At 45.4% G+C, this 19,010-nt stretch overlaps 1 protein-coding gene across 2 annotated transcripts in view; it reads left to right on the top strand.

Annotated features, from left to right (window-relative positions):
- The first annotated feature begins 14,277 nt into the window (after positions 1-14,277).
- The window catches only part of HASPIN (histone H3 associated protein kinase), a 134,966-nt gene continuing 130,233 nt past the window's right edge, over positions 14,278-19,010 (top strand). For both annotated transcript variants that reach the window (XM_044284045.1, XM_044284042.1), the window contains exon 1: positions 14,278-14,478. The gene's annotated coding sequence lies outside the window, so the exon portion shown is untranslated. The remainder of the gene's footprint in view (positions 14,479-19,010) is intronic.

The following is a 19,010-nucleotide window of genomic DNA, read 5'->3' as shown; positions in this document are numbered from 1 at the left end:
GTAAAGGATCAGATAACACTAGTAGAGAACTAAAGAGGATCAGATAACACTACTAGAGCACTGTAGAGGGTCAGATAACACTACAGGAGCATTGTAGAGAGTCAGATGTTACTACTAGAGCGCTGTAGAGGATCAGATGACACTATTAGAGCGCTGTAAAGGATCAGATAACACTAGTAGAGAACTAAAGAGGATCAGATGACACTACTAGAGCGCTGTAGAGGGTCAGATAACACTACTAGAGCACTGTAGAGGGTCAGATGAAACTACTAGAGCGCTGTAGAGGGTCAGATAACAGTACTAGAACGCTGTAGAGGGTCAGATAACACTACTAGAGCGCTGTAGAGGGTCAGATAACACTACTAGAGTGCTGTAGAGGGTCAGATAACACTACTAGAGCGCTGTAGAGGGTCAGATAACACTACTAGAGCGCTGTAGAGGTTCAGATAACACTACTAGAGCGATGTAGAGGTTCAGATGACACTACTAGAGCGCTGTAGAGGGTCAGATGACACTACTAGAGCGATGTAGAGGGTCAGATGACACTACTAGTACGCTGTAGAGGGTCAGATAACACTACTAGAGCGATGTAGAGGGTCAGATAACATTACTAGAGCGCTGTAGAGGGTCAGATGACACTACTAGAGCACTGTAGAGGTTCAGATGACATTACTAGAGCAATGTAGAGGGTCAGATGACACTACTAGAGCAATGTAGAGGGTCAGATGACACTACTAGAGCGCTGTAGAGGGTCAGATGACACTACTAGAGCACTGTAGAGGTTCAGATGACATTACTAGAGCAATGTAGAGGGTCAGATGACACTACTAGAGCAATGTAGAGGGTCAGATGACATTACTAGAGCGATGTAGAGGGTCAGATGACACTACTAGAGCGATGTAGAGGGTCAGATAACACTACTAGAGCGATGAGCACCAAAATGACTCACAAAAGTGAGTACCCGTGCAGAGCCAGCACGTGTGGTAAAACACCAAAAAAGAGAAAATAGGGCTCGCACTAAATAGTATTATGAATATATAAATTTTATTAGTGTCTCCATATGAGACAAATCACAATTAAAACACATAGGAAACAATGGATGGTGAAAAATGAGCACACAGAATGACATGGAGCACGACCAAATTACTAAAAATGGCAAATAGATACAAAAATGAGTATATAGGTATAGCACTAGGTGTGCATGTAAATCAAATAGAATGTTAGTAATACATATAATCAGGCAAAGCTATACAGGCTAGGTAATGATATCATACATAGTGAAACCAAAGTCTGCATATAAAGTGACCAGTGCACATAGTCAGAATAGATATATAGCCAACGCTGAGTAAATCATTATAACGCCATAAACCAACTACCTGTATAGTGCTCCAGATAACAGTACTAGAGCGCTGTAGAGGGTCAGATAACAGTAGTAGAGCGCTGTAGAGGGTCAGATAACAGTAGTAGAGTGCTGTAGATGGTCAGATAACAGTAGTAGAGCGCTGTAGAGGGTCAGATGACACTACTAGAGCGCTGTAGAGGGTCAGATAACAGTACTAGAGCGCTGTAGAGGTTCAGATAACAGTACTAGAGCGCTGTAGAGGTTCAGATAACAGTACTAGAGCGCTGTAGAGGTTCAGATAACAGTACTAGAGCGCTGTAGAGGTTCAGATAACAGTACTAGAGCGCTGTAGAGGGTCAGATGACAGTACTAGAGCGCTGTAGAGGGTCAGATAACACTACTAGAGCGCTGTAGAGGGTCAGATAACACTACTAGAGCGATGTAGAGGGTCAGATGACACTACTAGAGTGCTATAAAGGGTCAGATGATACTACCAGAGCGCTGTAGAGGGTCAAATGACACTACGAGAGTGCTGTAGAAAGTCAGATGACACTACTAGAGTGCTGTAGAGGGTCAGATGACAGTAATAGAGCGCTGTAATAAGTCAGATTACAGTACTAGAGCGCTGTAGAGGGTCAGGTGACAATACTAGAGCGCTGTAGAGGGTCAGATGACAGTACTAGAGCGCTGTAATAAGTCAGATTACAGTACTAGAGCGCTGTAGAGGGTCAGATGACAATACTAGAGCGCTGTAGAGGTTCAGATAACAGAACTTGAGCGCAGTAGAGGGTCAGATGACACTACAGGAGCATTGTAGAGGGTCAGATGACACTACTAGAGCGCAGTAGAGGTTCAGATAACACTACAGGAGCATTGTAGAGGGTCAGATGACACTACTAGAGCGCTGTAGAGAGTCAGATAACACTACTAGAGCGCTGTAGAGGATCAGATGACACTATTAGAGCGCTGTAAAGGATCAGATAACACTAGTAGAGAACTAAAGAGGGTCAGATGACACTACTAGAGCGCTGTAGAGGGTCATATGACAATACTAGAGCGCGGTAGAGGTTCAGATAACAGAACTTGAGCGCAGTAGAGTGTCAGAAAACACTACTAGAGCGATGTAGAGGGTCAGATGACACTACAGGAGCATTGTAGAGAGTCAGATGATACTACTAGAGCGCTGTAGAGGATCAGATGACACTATTAGAGCGCTGTAAAGGGTCAGATAACACTACTAGAGCGCTGTAGAGGATCAGATAACACTACTAGAGCGATGTAGAGGGTCAGATGACAGTACTAGAGCGCTGTAGAGGGTCAGATAACACTACTAGAGCGATGTAGAGGGTCAGATGACACTACTAGAGCGCTGTAGAAGGTCAGATAACACTACTAGAGCGCTGTAGAGGGTCAGATAACACTACTAGAGCACTGTAGAGGATCAGATAACACTACTAGAGCGCTGTAGAGGTTCAGATGACATTACTAGAGCGCTGTAGAGGTTTAGATGACACTACTAGAGCGATGTAGAGGGTCAGATAACACTACTAGAGCGCTGTAGAGGGTCAGATGACACTACTAGAGCACTGTAGAGGTTCAGATGACACTACTAGAGTGCTGTAGAGGGTCAGATGACACTACTAGAGCGATGTAGAGGGTCAGAAGACATTACTAGAGCGATGTAGAGGGTCAGATGACACTACTAGAGCGCTGTAGAGGATCAGATAACACTACTAGAGCGCTGTAGAGGGTCAGAAGACATTACTAGAGCGATGTAGAGGGTCAGATGACACTACTAGAGCGCTGTAGAGGATCAGATAACACTACTAGAGCGCTGTAGAGGATCAGATAACACTACTAGAGCGCTGTAGAGGGTCAGAAGACATTACTAGAGCGATGTAGAGGGTCAGATGACACTACTAGAGCGCTGTAGAGGATCAGATAACACTACTAGAGCGCTGTAGAGGATCAGATAACACTACTAGAGCACTGTAGAGGGTCAGAAGACATTACTAGAGCGATGTAGAGGGTCAGATGACACTACTAGAGCGCTGTAGAGGATCAGATAACACTACTAGAGCGCTGTAGAGGGTCAGAAGACATTACTAGAGCGATGAAAAGGGTCAGATAACACTACTAGAGCGCTGTAGAGTGTCAGATAACACTACTAGAGCACTGTAGAGGGTCAGAAGACATTACTAGAGCTCTTAAGAGATTCAGATAACAGTACTAGAGCACTTTTGAGGGTCAGATGATACTACTAGAGCGCTGTAGAGGGTCAGATAACACTACTAGAGCGCTGTAGAGGGTCAGATCACACTAATAGAGCAATGTAGAGGGTCAGATGACAGTACTAGAGTACTGCAAACTCTGTAGAGGGTCCGATGACGCTACTAGAGTACTGTAGAGGTTCAGATGACATTACTAGAGTGCTGTAGAGGGTCAGATAACACTATTAGAGTGCTGTAGAGGGTCAGTTGACATTACTAGAGAGCTGTAGATGGTCAGATGACAGTACTAGAGCGCTGTAGAGGGTCAGATAACAGTACAAGAGTGCAGAAGTGTGTCAGATGACATTATTAGAGCATTTTAAAAGGTCAGATGACACTACTAGAGTGCATTAGAAAGTCAGATGACAATGACAGAGCGCTATAGAGGGTCAGATAACACTACTAGAGTGCATTAGAAAGTCAGATGACAATGACAGAGCGCTATAGAGGGTCAGATAACACTACTAGAGCGCTTTCGAGGGTCGGATGACGCAACTCGAGTGTTAAGAGGGTCAGATGACACTACTAGAGTGCTGTAGAGGGTCTGATGACACTACTAGAGCGATGTAGAGGGTCAGATGACAGTACTAGAGCGATGTAGAGGGTCAGATGACACTACTAGAGCGATGTAGAGGGTCAGATGACACTACTAGAGCGATGTAGAGGGTCAGATAACACTACTAGAGCGCTGTATAGGGTCAGATGACACTACTAGAGTGCTTTAGAGGTTCAGATAACACTACAGGAGCATTGTAGAGAGTCAGATGACACTACTAGAGCGCTGTAGAGGGTCAGATAACAGAACTTGAGCGCAGTAGAGTGTCAAAAAACACTACTAGAGCGCTGTATAGGGTCAGATGACACTACTAGAGCGCTGTAGAGGTTCAGATAACACTACAGGAGCATTGTAGAGAGTCAGATGATACTACTAGAGCGCTGTAGAGAATCAGATGACACTACTAGAGCGCTGTAGAGGGTCAGATAACACTACTAGAGCGATGTAGAGGTTCAGATAACACTACTAGAGCGCTGTAGAGGGTCAGATAACACTACTAGAGCGATGTAGAGGGTCAGATGACACTACTAGAGCGCTGTAGAGGTTCAGATGACAGTACTAGAGCACTGTAGAGGGTCAGATAACAGTAGTAGAGCGCTGTAGAGGATCAGATGACACTACTAGAGCACTGTAGAGGGCCAGATAACACTATTAGAGAGCTGTAGAGGGTCAGGTGACACTATTAGAGTGCTGTTAGTGTCAGATCACTACTAGAGCGATGTAGAGGGTCAGATGACACTACTAGAGCGCTGTAGAGGATCAGATAACACTACTAGAGCACTTTAGAGGGTCAGAAGACATTACTAGAGCGATGTAGAGGGTCAGATGACACTACTAGAGCGCTGTAGAGGATCAGATAACACTACTAGAGCGCTGTAGAGGGTCAGAAGACATTACTAGAGCGATGTAGAGGGTCAGATAACACTACTAGAGCGCTGTAGAGGGTCAGATGACACTACTAGAGCGCTGTAGAGGATCAGATAACACCACTAGAGCGCTGTAGAGGGTCAGAAGACATTACTAGAGCGATGTAGAGGGTCAGATGACACTACTAGAGCTCTTAAGAGATTCAGATAACAGTACTAGAGCACTTTTGAGGGTCAGATGATACTACAAGAGCGCTGTAGAGGGTCAGATAACACTACTAGAGCGCTGTAGAGGGTCAGATCACACTAATAGAGCAATGTAGAGGGTCAGGTGACAGTACTAGAGTACTGAAAACTCTGTAGAGGGTCCGATGACGCTACTAGAGTACTGTAGAGGTTCAGATGACATTACTAGAGTGCTGTAGAGGGTCAGATGATACTACTACAGTGCTGTAGAGGGTCAGTTGACATTACTAGAGAGCTGTAGATGGTCAGATGACAGTACAAGAGTGCAGAAGTGTGTCAGATGACATTATTAGAGCATTCTAAAAGGTCAGATAACACTACTAGAGTGCTATAAAGGGTCAGATGATACTACCAGAGCGCTGTAGAGGGTCAAATGACACTACGAGAGTGCTGTAGAAAGTCAGATGACACTACTAGAGTGCTGTAGAGGGTCAGATAATGCTACTAGAGCGCTGTAGAAGGTCAGATAACATAACTAGAGCGCTGTAGAGGGTCAGATGACACTACTAGATTGCTGAAGAGGGTCAGATGACATTACTAGAGTGCATTAGAAAGTCAGATGACAATGACAGAGCGCTATAGAGGGTCAGATAACACTACTAGAGCGCTGTATAGGGTCAGATGATACTACTAGAGTGCTTTAGAGGTTCAGATAACACTACAGGAGCATTGTAGAGAGTCAGGTGACACTACTAGAGCGCTGTAGAGGGTCAGATAACAGAACTTGAGCGCAGTAGAGTGTCAAAAAACACTACTAGAGCGCTGTATAGGGTCAGATGACACTACTAGAGCGCTGTAGAGGTTCAGATAACACTACAGGAGCATTGTAGAGAGTCAGATGATACTACTAGAGCGCTGTAGAGGATCAGATGACACTACTAGAGCGCTGTAGAGGTTCAGATGACAGTACTAGAGCGCTGTAGAGGGTCAGATAACACTACTAGAGCGATGTAGAGGGTCAGATGACACTACTAGAGCGCTGCAGAGGGTCTGATGACACTACTAGAGCGATGTAGAGGGTCAGATGACACTACTAGAGCGCTGTATAGGGTCAGATGACAATACTAGAGTGCTTTAGAGGTTCAGATAACACTACAGGAGCATTGTAGAGAGTCAGATGATACTACTAGAGCGCTGTAGAGGTTCAGATGACACTACTAGAGCTCTGTAGAGGGTCAGATAGCACTACTAGAGCGATGTAGAGGGTCAGATGACACTACTAGAGCGATGTAGAGGGTCAGATAACACTACTAGAGTGCTGTAGAGGTTCAGATGACACTACTAGAGCGCTGTAGAGGGTCAGATGACACTACTAGAGCACTGTAGAGGTTCAGATGACACTACTAGAGCGATGTAGAGGGTCAGATGACACTACTAGAGCGATGTAGAGGGTCAGATAACACTACTAGAGTGCTGTAGAGGTTCAGATGACACTACTAGAGCGATGTAGAGGGTCAGATGACACTACTAGAGTGCTGCAGAGGGTCAGATAACACTACTAGAGCGCTGTAGAGGTTCAGATGACATTACTAGAGCGCTGTAGAGGTTCAGATAACACTACTAGAGCGCTGTAGAGGTTCAGATGACATTACTAGAGCGCTGTAGAGGTTCAGATGACACTACTAGAGCGATGTAGAGGGTCAGATGACACTACTAGAGCGCTGTAGAGGTTCAGATGACACTACTAGAGCGATGTAGAGGGTCAGATGACACTACTAGAGCGCTGTAGAGGTTCAGATGACACTACTAGAGCGCTGTAGAGGGTCAGATGACACTACTAGTACACTGTAGAGGTTCAGATGACACTACTAGAGCGATGTAGAGGGTCAGATGACACTACTAGAGCGCTGTAGAGGTTCAGATGACACTACTAGAGCGATGTAGAGGGTCAGATGACACTACTAGAGCGCTGTAGAGGTTCAGATGACACTACTAGAGCGATGTAGAGGTTCAGATAACACTACTAGAGCACTGTAGAGGTTCAGATGACACTACTAGAGCGCTGTAGAGGTTCAGATGACAGTACTAGAGCGATGTAGAGGGTCAGATAACACTACTAGAGCGATGTAGAGGGTCAGATGACACTACTAGAGCGCTGCAGAGGGTCTGATGACACTACTAGAGCGATGTAGAGGGTCAGATGACACTACTAGAGCGCTGTATAGGGTCAGATGACAATACTAGAGTGCTTTAGAGGTTCAGATAACACTACAGGAGCATTGTAGAGAGTCAGATGATACTACTAGAGCGCTGTAGAGGATCAGATGACACTACTAGAGCGCTGTAGAGGTTCAGATGACACTACTAGAGCTCTGTAGAGGGTCAGATAGCACTACTAGAGCGATGTAGAGGGTCAGATGACACTACTAGAGCGCTGTAGAGGTTCAGATGACACTACTAGAGCTCTGTAGAGGGTCAGATAGCACTACTAGAGCGATGTAGAGGGTCAGATGACACTACTAGAGCACTGTAGAGGGTCAGATGACACAACTAGAGCGATGTAGAGGTTCAGATGACACTACTAGAGCGCTGTAGAGGGTCAGATAACACTACTAGAGCGCTGTAGAGGGTCAGATGACACTACTAGAGCACTGTAGAGGTTCAGATGACACTACTAGAGCGATGTAGAGGGTCAGATGACACTACTAGAGCACTGTAGAGGTTCAGATGACACTACTAGAGCGATGTAGAGGGTCAGATGACACTACTAGTACACTGTAGAGGTTCAGATGACAGTACTAGAGCGCTGTAGAGGTTCAGATGACACTACTAGAGCACTGTAGAGGTTCAGATGACACTACTAGAGCACTGTAGAGGTTCAGATGACACTACTAGAGCGCTGTAGAGGGTCAGATAACACTACTAGAGCGATGTAGAGGGTCAGATGACACTACTAGTACACTGTAGAGGTTCAGATGACAGTACTAGAGAGCTGTAGAGGGTCAGATAACACTACTAGAGCGATGTAGAGGGTCAGATGACAGTACTAGAGCGATGTAGAGGGTCAGATGACAGTACTAGAGCGCTGTAGAGGGTCAGATAACACTACTAGAGCGCTGTAGAGGGTCAGATAACACTACTAGTACACTGTAGAGGTTCAGATGACACTACTAGAGCACTGTAGAGGGTCAGATAACACTACTAGAGTGCTGTAGAGGGTCAGATAACAGTAGTAGAGCGCTGTAGAGGGTCAGATAACAGTAGCAGAGTGATGTAGAGGGTCAGATAACACTACTAGAGCGCTGTAGAGGGTCAGATGACACTACTAGAGTGCTGTAGAGGGTTAGATAACAGTTTTAGAGCGCTGTAGAGGGTCAGATAACAGTAGTAGAGCGCTTTAGAGGGTCAGATAACAGTAGTAGAGTGCTGTAGAGGGTCAGATAACACTACTAGAGTGCTGTAGAGGGTTAGATAACAGTTTTAGAGCGCTGTAGAGGGTCAGATAACAGTAGTAGAGCGCTTTAGAGGGTCAGATAACAGTAGTAGAGTGCTGTAGAGGGTCAGATAAAACTACTAGAGTGCTGTAGAGGGTTAGATAACAGTTTTAGAGCGCTGTAGAGGGTCAGATAACAGTAGTAGAGTGCTGTAGAGGGTCAGATAACACTACTAGAGTGCTGTAGAGGGTTAGATAACAGTTTTAGAGCGCTGTAGAGGGTCAGATAACAGTAACAGAGTGATGTAGAGGGTCAGATAACACTACTAGAGTGCTGTAGAGGGTTAGATAACAGTTTTAGAGCGCTTTAGAGGATCAGATAACAGTAGTAGAGTGCTGTAGAGGGTCAGATAACAGTAGTAGAGCGCTGTAGAGGGTCAGATAACAGTAGTAGAGTGCTGTAGAGGGTCAGATAACACTACTAGAGTGCTGTAGAGGGTCAGATAACAGTAGTAGAGTGCTGTAGAGGGTCAGATAACAGTAGTAGAGTGCTGTAGAGGGTCAGATAACAGTAGTAGAGCGCTGTAGAGGGTCAGATAACACTACTAGAGCGCTGTAGATGGTCAGATAACAGTAGTAGAGTGCTGTAGAGGGTCAGATAACACTACTAGAGCGCTGTAGAGGGTCAGATAACAGTAGTAGAGTGCTGTAGAGGGTCAGATAACAGTAGTAGAGTGCTGTAGAGGGTCAGATAACAGTAGTAGAGTGCTGTAGAGGGTCAGATAACAGTAGTAGAGTGCTGTAGAGGGTCAGATAACACTACTAGAGCGCTGTAGAGGGTCAGATAACAGTAGTAGAGCGCTGTAGAGGGTCAGATAACAGTAGTAGAGTGCTGTAGAGGGTCAGATAACAGTAGTAGAGTGCTGTAGAGGGTCAGATAACAGTAGTAGAGCGCTGTAGAGGGTCAGATAACAGTAGTAGAGCGCTGTAGAGGGTCAGATAACACTACTAGAGTGCTGTAGAGGGTCAGATAACAGTAGTAGAGTGATGTAGAGGGTCATATAACAGTAGTAGAGTGCTGTAGAGGGTCAGATAACAGTAGTAGAGCGCTGTAGAGGGTCAGATAACAGTAGTAGAGTGCTGTAGAGGGTCAGATAACAGTAGTAGAGTGCTGTAAAGGGTCAGATAACAGTAGTAGAGTGCTGTAGAGGGTCAGATGACACTACTAGAGCGCTGTAGAGGGTCAGATAACAGTAGTAGAGTGCTGTAGAGTGTCAGATAACAGTAGTAGAGTGCTGTAGAGGGTCAGATAACAGTAGTAGAGCGCTGTAGAGGGTCAGATAACAGTAGTAGAGCACTGTAGAGGGTCAGATAACAGTAGTAGAGCGCTGTAGAGGGTCAAATAACACTACTAGAGCGCTGTAGAGGGTCAGATAACAGTAGTAGAGCGCTGTAGAGGGTCAGATAACACTACTAGAGCGCTGTAGAGGATCAGATAACAGTAGTAGAGCGCTGTAGAGGGTCAGATAACAGTAGTAGTGTGCTGTAGAGGGTCAGATAACAGTAGTAGAGCGCTGTAGAGAGTCAGATAACAGTAGTAGAGTGCTGTAGTGGGTCAGATAACAGTAGTAGAGTGCTGTAGTGGGTCAGATAACAGTAGTAGAGCGCTGTAGAAGGTCAGATAACAGTAGCAGAGCGCTGTAGAGGGTCAGATAACAGTAGTAGAGCGCTGTAGAGGGTCAGATAACAGTAGTAGAGTGCTGTAGAGGGTCAGATAACAGTAGTAGAGTGCTGTAGAGTGTCAGATAACAGTAGTAGAGTGCTGTAGAGGGTCAGATAACAGTAGTAGAGCGCTGTAGAGGGTCAGATAACAGTAGTAGAGCGCTGTAGAGGGTCAGATAACAGTAGTAGATTGCTGTAGAGGGTCAGATAACAGTAGTAGAGCGCTGTAGAGGGTCAGATAACAGTAGTAGAGCACTGTAGAGGGTCAGATAACAGTAGTAGAGCGCTGTAGAGGGTCAGATAACAGTAGTAGAGTGCTGTAGAGGGTCAGATAACAGTAGTAGAGCGCTGTAGAGGGTCAGATAACAGTAGTAGAGTGCTGTAGAGGGTCAGATAACAGTAGTAGAGCGCTGTAGAGGGTCAGATAACAGTAGTAGAGCACTGTAGAGGGTCAGATAACAGTAGTAGAGTGCTGTAGAGGGTTAGATAACACTACTAGAGTGCTGTAGATGGTCAGATAACAGTAGTAGAGCGCTGTAGAGGGTCAGATAACAGTAGTAGAGCACTGTAGAGGGTCAGATAACAGTAGTAGAGCGCTGTAGAGGGTCAGATAACACTACTAGAGCGCTGTAGAGGGTCAGATAACAGTAGTAGAGTGCTGTAGAGGGTCAGATAACAGTAGTAGAGTGCTGTAGAGGGTCAGATAACAGTAGTAGAGTGCTGTAGAGGGTCAGATAACAGTAGTAGAGCGCTGTAGAGGGTCAGATAACAGTAGTAGAGTGCTGTAGAGGGTCAGATAACAGTAGTAGAGCGCTGTAGAGGGTCAGATAACAGTAGTAGAGTGCTGTAGAGTGTCAGATAACAGTAGTAGTGTGCTGTAGAGGGTCAGATAACAGTAGTAGAGCGCTGTAGATGGTCAGAAAACAGTAGTAGAGCGCTGTAGAGGGTCAGATAACAGTAGTAGAGTGCTGTAGAGTGTCAGATAACAGTAGTAGAGTGCTGTAGAGGGTCAGATAACAGTAGTAGAGTGCTGTAGAGGGTCAGATAACAGTAGTAGAGCGCTGTAGAGGGTCAGATAACAGTAGTAGAGCACTGTAGAGGGTCAGATAACAGTAGTAGAGCGCTGTAGAGGGTCAGATAACACTACTAGAGTGCTGTAGATGGTCAGATAACAGTAGTAGAGCGCTGTAGAGGGTCAGATAACAGTAGTAGAGTGCTGTAGAGTGTCAGATAACAGTAGTAGAGCGCTGTAGAGGGTCAGATAACAGTAGTAGAGCGCTGTAGAGGGTCAGATAACAGTAGTAGAGCACTGTAGAGGGTCAGATAACAGTAGTAGAGTGCTGTAGAGGGTCAGATAACAGTAGTAGAGCGCTGTAGAGGGTCAGATAACAGTAGTAGAGTGCTGTAGAGGGTCAGATGACAGTAGTAGAGCGCTGTAGAGGGTCAGATAACAGTAGCAGAGCGCTGTAGAGGGTCAGATAACAGTAGTAGAGTGCTGTAGAGGGTCAGATAACAGTAGTAGAGCGCTGTAGAGGGTCAGATAACAGTAGTAGAGCGCTGTAGAGGGTCAGATAACACTACTAGAGTGCTGTAGAGGGTCAGATAACAGTAGTAGAGCGCTTTAGAGGGTCAGATAACAGTAGTAGAGTGCTGTAGAGTGTCAGATAACAGTAGTAGAGTGCTGTAGAGGGTCAGATAACAGTAGTAGAGCGCTGTAGAGGGTCAGATAACAGTAGTAGAGCACTGTAGAGGGTCAGATAACAGTAGTAGAGCGCTGTAGAGGGTCAGATAACAGTAGTAGAGCGCTGTAGAGGGTCAGATAACAGTAGTAGAGCGCTGTAGAGGGTCAGATAACAGTAGTAGAGCGCTGTAGAGGGTCAGATAACAGTAGTAGAGCGCTGTAGAGGGTCAGATAACAGTAGTAGAGCGCTGTAGAGGGTCAGATAACAGTAGTAGAGCGCTGTAGAGGGTCAGATAACAGTAGTAGAGCGCTGTAGAGAGTCAGATAACAGTAGTAGAGTGCTGTAGAGGGTCAGATAACAGTAGTAGAGTGCTGTAGAGGGTCAGATAACAGTAGTAGAGCTGCTGTAGAGAGTCAGATAACAGTAGTAGAGTGCTGTAGAGGGTCAGATAACAGTAGTAGAGTGCTGTAGAGGGTCAGATAACAGTAGTAGAGCGCTGTAGAGGGTCAGATAACAGTAGTAGAGCGCTGTAGAGAGTCAGATAACAGTAGTAGAGTGCTGTAGAGGGTCAGATAACAGTAGTAGAGTGCTGTAGAGGGTCAGATAACAGTAGTAGAGCGCTGTAGAGAGTCAGATAACAGTAGTAGAGTGCTGTAGAGGGTCAGATAACAGTAGTAGAGTGCTGTAGAGGGTCAGATAGTAGTAGAGCGCTGTAGAGGATCAGATAACAGTAGTAGAGCGCTGTAGAGGGTCAGATAACAGTAGTAGAGTGCTGTAGAGGGTCAGATAACAGTAGTAGAGTGCTGTAGAGGGTCAGATAACAGTAGTAGAGTGCTGTAGAGGGTCAGATAACAGTAGTAGAGCGCTGTAGAGGGTCAGATAACAGTAGTAGAGTGCTGTAGAGGGTCAGATAACAGTAGTAGAGTGCTGTAGAGGGTCAGATAACAGTAGTAGAGCGCTGTAGAGGGTCAGATAACAGTAGTAGAGCGCTGTAGAGGGTCAGATAACAGTAGTAGAGTGCTGTAGAGGGTCAGATAACAGTAGTAGAGTGCTGTAGAGGGTCAGATAACAGTAGTAGAGTGCTGTAGAGGGTCAGATAACAGTAGTAGAGCGCTGTAGAGGGTCAGATAACAGTAGTAGAGCGCTGTACAGGGTCAGATAACAGTAGTAGAGCGCTGTAGAGGATCAGATAACAGTAGTAGAGCGCTGTAGAGGGTCAGATAACAGTAGGTAGAGCGCTGTAGAGTGTCAGATAACAGTAGTAGAGCGCTTGTAGAGGGTCAGATAACAGTAGTTAGAGTGCTGTAGAGTGTCAGATAACAGTAGTAGAGTGCTGTAGAGGGTCAGATAACAGTAGTAGAGTGCTGTAGAGGGTCAGATAACAGTAGTAGAGCGCTGTAGAGGGTCAGATAACAGTAGTAGAGCGCTGTAGAGGGTCAGATACAGTAGTAGAGTGCTGTAGAGGGTCAGATAACAGTAGTAGAGTGCTGTAGAGTGTCAGATAACAGTAGTAGAGTGCTGTAGAGGGTCAGATAACAGTAGTAGAGCGCTGTAGAGGGTCAGATAACAGTAGTAGAGCGCTGTAGAGGGTCAGATAACAGTAGTAGATTGCTGTAGAGGGTCAGATAACAGTAGTAGAGTGCTGTAGAGTGTCAGATAACAGTAGTAGAGCGCTGTAGAGGGTCAGATAACAGTAGTAGAGTGCTGTAGAGTGTCAGATAACAGTAGTAGAGTGCTGTAGAGGGTCAGATAACAGTAGTAGAGTGCTGTAGAGGGTCAGATAACAGTAGTAGAGCGCTGTAGAGGGTCAGATAACAGTAGTAGAGCGCTGTAGAGGGTCAGATAACAGTAGTAGAGTGCTGTAGAGGGTCAGATAACAGTAGTAGAGTGCTGTAGAGTGTCAGATAACAGTAGTAGAGTGCTGTAGAGGGTCAGATAACAGTAGTAGAGCGCTGTAGAGGGTCAGATAACAGTAGTAGAGTGCTGTAGAGTGTAGACAGTTCCCTTTGAACAGCAGTCTGAATATAAGGAAGTGCAGAGCCTTGTTGTTGCGGCCAGGGCTGGGCATTTGGGAATGTCCCTTCAGGAGATGAGGCGGAGCCTCCGACCAATCAGGACGCAATACGTCACAGGCGGATAACCGCGGAGACTTCACAGCTCACAGAATGCCGTCTTGAAAGCAGTGACGTCATTGAACACTGCCACGCCTTTTAGTGATGTATTTCCAGTACATAAGATGGCGGCCGCTCTAACCGCATAGATGTAGATGCATCAACGAAGTTGAACGGGCCCTGAAAACCGTGAACCGAGCTGCCCGTTCTAAAGATGGCGGAGGAGCGCGCGTCATATGACGAAGGCGGGAAGTTTAAATCCTGGGAGGAACCGGAAGTTAAAGTAGTGGATCCGAGGCGCAGAGAACTGGTGAGTATTGACGGGTGAGACCGGAGGCCGTACTGTACTGTACTGAGCTGGAGCCCCCCCTGTGTAGTAAATAGTATGTGCCTGCCGACGTCATAGCCCCGTGTGATATGTAGATATAGAGGTGTTATATATACATACAGGTCATAGCCTCCCCGTGTAATAAATTATATATATAATATGTGCCTGCCTGACGTCATAGCCCCGTGTAATATGTAGATATAGAGGTGTTATATATACATACAGGTCATAGCCCCCCTGTAATAAATAATATATACAGTACAGACCAAAAGTTTGGACGCACCTTATCATTCAAAGAGTTTTCTTTATTTTCATGACTATGACAATTGTAGATTCACACTGAAGGCATCAAAACTATGAATTATCACATGTGGAATTATATACATAACAAAAAAGTGTGAAACAACTGAAAATATGTCATATTCTAGGTTCTTCACAGTAGCCACCTTTTGCTTTGATTACTGCTTTGCACACTCTTGGCATTCTCTTGATGAGCTTCAAGAGGTAGTCACCTGAAATGGTCTTCCAACAGTCTTGAAGGAGTTCCCAGAGATGCTTAGCACTTGTTGGCCCTTTTGCCTTCACTCTGCGGTCCAGCTCACCCCAAACCATCTCGATTGGGTTCAGGTCCGGTGACTGTGGAGGCCAGGTCATCTGGCGCAGCACCCCATCACTCTCCTTCATGGTCAAATAGCCCTTACACAGCCTGGAGGTGTTTGGGGTCATTGTCCTGTTGAAAAATAAATGATGGTCCAACTAAACGCAAACCGGATGGAATAGCATGCCGCTGCAAGATGCTGTGGTAGCCATGCTGGTTCAGTATGCCTTCAATTCTGAATAAATCCCCAACAGTGTCCCCAGCAAAGCCCCCCCACACCATCACACCTCCTCCTCCATGCTTCACGGTGGGAACCAGGCATGTAGAGTCCATCCGTTCACCTTTTCTGCGTCGCACAAAGACACGGTGGTTGGAACCAAAGATCTCAAATTTGGACTCCTCAGACCAAAGCACAGATTTCCACTGGTCTAATGTCCATTCCTTGTGTTCTTTAGCCCAAACAAGTCTCTTCTGCTTGTTGCCTGTCCTTAGCAGTGGTTTCCTAGCAGATCTTCTACCATGAAGGCCTGATTCACACAGTCTCCTCTTAACAGTTGTTCTAGAGATGTGTCTGCTGCTAGAACTCTGGGTGGCATTGACCTGGTCTCTAATCTGAGCTGCTGTTAACCTGCGATTTCTGAGGCTGGTGACTCGGATGAACTTATCCTCCGCAGCAGAGGTGACTCTTGGTCTTCCTTCCCTGGGGCGGTCCGCATGTGAGCCAGTTTCTTTGTAGCGCTTGATGGTTTTTGTGACTGCACTTGGGGACACTTTCAAAGTTTTCCCAATTTTTCTAACTGACTGACCTTCATTTCTTACAGTAATGATGGCCGCTCGTTTTTCTTTACTTAGCTGCTTTTTTCTTGCCATAATACAAATTCTAACAGTCTATTCAGTAGGACTATCAGCTGTGTATCCACCTGACTTCTCCACAACGCAACTGATGGTCCCAACCCCATTTATAAGGCAAGAAATCCCACTTATTACACCTGACAGGGCCACCTGTGAAGTGAGGACCATTTCAGGTGACTACCTCTGGAAGCTCATCAAGAGAATGCCAAGAGTGTGCAAAGCAGTAATCAAAGCAAAAGGTGGCTACTGTGAAGAACCTAGAATATGACATATTTTCAGTTGTTTCACACTTTTTTGTTATGTATATAATTCCACATGTGATAATTCAAAGTTTTGATGCCTTCAGTGCGAATCTACAATTGTCATAGTCATGAAAATAAAGAAAACTCTTTGGATGAGAAGAAGGTGCGTCCAAACTTTTGGTCTGTACTGCATATATATATTATGTATGTGTGTGTCTGCGGATGTCATAGCCCTGTGTAATATGTAGATATAGAAGTTATATGTATATATATACACACTCACCTAAAGAATTATTAGGAACACCATACTAATACGGTGCTGTACCCCCTTTTGCCTTCAGAACTGCCTTAATTCTACGTGGCATTGATTCCACAAGGTGCTGATAGCATTCTTTAGAAATGTTGGCCCATATTGATAGGATAGCATCTTGCAGTTGATGGAGATTTGAGGGATGCACATCCAGGGCACGAAGCTCCCGTTCCACCACATCCCAAAGATGCTCTATTGGTTTGAGATCTGGTGACTGTGGGGCCATTTTAGTACAGTGAACTAATTGTCATGTTAAAGAAACCAATTTGAAATGATTGGAGCTTTGTGACATGGTGCATTATCCTGCTGGAAGTAGCCATCAGAGGATGGGTACATGGTGGTCATGAAGGGATGGACATGGTCAGAAACAATGCTCAGGTAGCCCGTGGCATTTATACGATGGCCAATTGGCACTAAGGGGCCTAAAGTGTGCCCAGAAAACATCCCCCACACCATTACACCACCACCTCCAGCCTGCACAGTGGTAACAAGGCATGATGGACACATGTTCTCATTCTGTTTACGCCAAATTCGGACTCTTCTGTTGAGACATTCAAATGGTAATCGAGACTCATCAGACCAGGCAACATTTTTCCAGTCTTCAACAGTCCAGTTTTGTTGAGCTTGTGCAAATTGTAGCCTCTTTTTCCTATTTGTAGTGGAGATGAGTGGTACCCGGTGGGGTCTTCTGCTGTTGTAGCCCACCTTTCTTTCCTATTCTGACATTCAGTTTGGAGTTCAGGAGATTGTCTTGACCAGGACCACAACCCTACATGCATCGGAGCAACTGCCATGTGATTGGTTGACTAGATAATCGCATTAACGAGAAATAGAACAGGTGTTCCTAATAATTCTTTAGGTGAGTGTATATACATGTTATATCCCGTGTCCTATGTAGATATAGAGGTTATATATACTTACATGTTATATCCCCCGTGTCCTATGTAGATATAGAGGTTATATATACTTACATGTTATATCCCTCGTGTCCTATGTAGATATCGAGGTTATATATACTTACATGTTATATCCCCCGTGTCATAAATAATGTCTGTGGACGTCATATCCTCCATATTATATATAATTATACAGTCCTGATCAAAAGTTTGAGACCACTTGAAAAATGGCAAAAAATCCTATTTATCACGGCTGGATCTTAACAAGGTTCCAAGTGGAGCTTCAACCTGCAACACGAAGAAATAGGAGGGAGACAAAAATTTTTTGAGCATTCAATTTAATGAAAACAAATAATAAACTGAAACAGGCTGTTTTTCAGCTGAAAGGTTTAGGACCACACCTCCAAAAAAACAACGAAACCCCCCCTAAAACAGAAATCCATGAGGTGAGTGGGAACATTTCTCCAAGTGGTGAAGACGGCCAGCACGAAGGCCATCTACTGTCTGGAACTGTTGTCCGTTTTTGTAAACTTCCTTTGCCATCCATCCCCAAAGGTTCTCAATTGGATTTAGATCAGGGGAACACGCAGGATGGGCCAAAAGAGTGATGTTATTCTCCTGGAAGAAGCCCCTTGTCCTGCGGGCATTGTGTCCTGTAGCGTTGTCCTGTTACCACACAGACGAGGGCCCTCAGTCATGAGGAATGCTCTCTGCAACGTCTGGACATAGCCAGCGGCCGTTTGACGCCCCTGCACTTCCTGAAGCTCCATTGTTCCACTGAAGGAAAAAGCCCCCCAGACCATTATGGCGCCCCCTCCACTGTGGCGCGTAGAAAACATCTCAGGTGGGATCTGCTTGTTCTGCCAGTAACGTTGGAAACCATCAGGACCATCAAGGTTACATCTTTTTTCTCATCGGAGAATAAAACTTTCTTCCACCTTTGAATGTCCCATGTTCGGTGCTCTCTGGCAAAGTCCAAACGAGCAGTTCTGTGGCGTTCAAGGAGACGAGGTCTTTGAAGACGTTTTTTGGTTTTGAAGCCCTTCAGTCTCAGATACCGTCTGATGGTTATGGGGCTGCAGTCAGCACCAGTAAGGGCCTTAATTTGGGTCGAGGATCGTCCAGTGTCTTGACGGACAGCCAATTGGATCCTCCGGCTCAGTGCTGATGACATTTTTTGGGTCTTCCACTTGACTTTTTTGTTCCATAACCCTCAGGATCAATTAAGAAATTCCAAATGAGTGTCTTACTGCGTCCCCCCTCAGCAGCGATGGCGCGCGGTGAGAGACCCGCTTATGCAGGGAGAGTTTTTTTGTCTTTGCCATCACAACGTGTGACTACCTGACAGAAGATGACAATGAAGCCACATCTTTGCACAGATTTGGCCTTTTAAAGGCTTGTGGTCCTAACATATGGATCAGCTGAAAAACAGCCGGTTCAGTTTAATCGTTATTCTAAATTAATTGAATGCTCAGAAAATGTTCCGTCTCCCTCCCATTTCTTGTTGTTGCAAGTTGAAGCTCCACTTGGAACCTTGTTAACCCCTTCACAACTGCAATCCGTTTATATAGGTGATATTTGCACATGCTCCGTACAGATGCCACGTGTATAAACGT

This window comes from Bufo gargarizans, chromosome 3 (assembly GCF_014858855.1).
Source record: "Bufo gargarizans isolate SCDJY-AF-19 chromosome 3, ASM1485885v1, whole genome shotgun sequence".
NCBI lineage: Eukaryota > Metazoa > Chordata > Amphibia > Anura > Bufonidae > Bufo > Bufo gargarizans.
The sequence above is the reverse complement of the archived record's forward strand: the minus strand, read 5'-3'. Positions and strand labels throughout refer to the sequence as shown.